The following is a 1,973-nucleotide window of genomic DNA, read 5'->3' as shown; positions in this document are numbered from 1 at the left end:
CTTGACCTGCTCTTTAGTATCATTTTTTATCCCAATAAAAGAATTACGTATTTCCTCCCTATGCATAAATAGTATTAAATGTCTGATTAGCGAGCAAGTTTGTAAGCAGAAGCCAGACTGTGATTCAGTGTGGAGGAGAGGGAGTGGTGAGTTTCTGTAGTTGCTTAGATGCACAGGACCTGCCCTATACGTGCGGGTTTGCGGTTGCTGAGGACACGCTCAGGTGTCAGTCACAGTTTCCCCTCAGTGACAGATAAAATGCAGTTGTGTTACCAGTTGTGGATAGTTTCTTAAAATAAAGCTGCTAAGGAGTCATTTGTGTAATGAGGATAGAAGAATTCCACGTATTCCTATAGCCATAAAAGAGGAGTTTGATCATAACGAGGCACTGTTGCATTGCGACACCGCTGTAGAAGGGAGAGAAGGGCTATATGTGTATAATTGAAGCTCTTTACAGTTGGAATAATGCAGGATGAGCGTGCCTAGGGCTTTTCTCGCAGCTGAAGGAGAATTTAGCCCAGCGTTTCACCTTGAGCCAGCAAAAACGTGGTTCCTAGGTTCAGTAAGTTCCATATGTGAGATTAGTCTTGATGTTGAACAATCCCTGTCGATTTTCCCTTGATGTTAAGGCAACTCTGCAGCAAAACGCAATTAAGTCCATAATTACTTTCTAGAATGAGGTACCAGGTCCCAGGTTTCCTTTTTGAAATGTGCAGAATACATTCTTCTACCCCCTTTCTCAGCAGGCCTTGCCTAGCCCATCGGAGGACTCGGGGGACTGCCCTGTGGCGGGCTGGCTGCCCAGGGCCAGAGGTCCCCCAGCCCGGTGCTGGCTGCAGATTGCCGCGGTGGAGGGTGAGGAGCCTGATGAACGGCAGATGGGAAGCACTCTTTAAAAAGAGGATTCATTCTTCCCCAAACTGGCTTTCCTCTAAAAGGGTGCACTTGCTGAAATAGGAAAGAGAATGTGTTTTCCACCTCCTCATCGCCAATGCAGATCTAGCCCCAGCTGACAGTGAGCAGGAATCATTAGCACGCCAAAGCAGCCATGTCCTGCATGAAGCGAGCTTGGTGACTCCTGGGCCAGTTTGTAACGCACAGATGGTAAGATAATCCCACTGCCCTGCTTGCCAGCTTTGTTTGCTTTGCTGTGAAAGGCCAGAGAATGACTAGGGACTGCATTACCCCTTCCACCTCTTGGAGATGGACCGGCGGGCGGTACGGGGAAAGCTGCGTGTACTAAAGCATGTGGCTTTACCACGCGTCAGTGAGTTGACTCATGGACCCAGGCAGACGGCTGACACCCCTGGAGCTCCCAGCTCTTTGCTCCTCCCTTCCCCTGGACATCTCCACCTCACAGCAGAAACATCTGTACCGTACGTGAAGCAGCCCCTGGCTGCCCATGTGTTACAGCCCAGCAGATTAAAATCATCTGGGGCTGATTCTGGGTCCCCCCATACATCAGGACATTTCAGCAGCGGTTCAGGGGTTGATCTGCGTTGTAGTTCAGCTGTCTTTGCTGTGGCTGGGGGCAGAGGGACAGCTGGGACAGCAACTGCTTTAGCAATCCAACTTTAATCTGCCTGTGTCCGTGAGTCAGCACCCTCTGAGTGCATCTGTCTCCAGCACCGCAGCAGGACACGCATGCCGGAGTAGCACAGTCTTGCTTTAAAAACTGGATGACTCGGGGTGGGAGAAGAGCAGGCTCAAGTGAGTTGTTAAGCAATGGCTAATGACATGAAGTGACACAGCTCCAACTTTGCGTGGATTGAGTAAGGAGTCATGAGATGAGGAGAGATGTTCATTTAAACATAGCTCATTCAGTGGCTCCCCAGCTGCAAATTGGGAACCCTCAGAGTCTGAGCACCACGGGTTCCTGGGTCAGCCCAAGGAGGAGAAATGTATCCCAACGTCACCTTTTCCTTGCAATTAATGCATTTGCCTGATGCAAACACCAAAGAATTGCAGCCCCT

This window comes from Chlamydotis macqueenii, chromosome 7, assembly GCF_036417535.1.
Source record: "Chlamydotis macqueenii isolate bChlMac1 chromosome 7, bChlMac1.mat, whole genome shotgun sequence".
NCBI classification, from domain to species: domain Eukaryota; kingdom Metazoa; phylum Chordata; class Aves; order Otidiformes; family Otididae; genus Chlamydotis; species Chlamydotis macqueenii.
The sequence above is the reverse complement of the archived record's forward strand: the minus strand, read 5'-3'. Positions refer to the sequence as shown.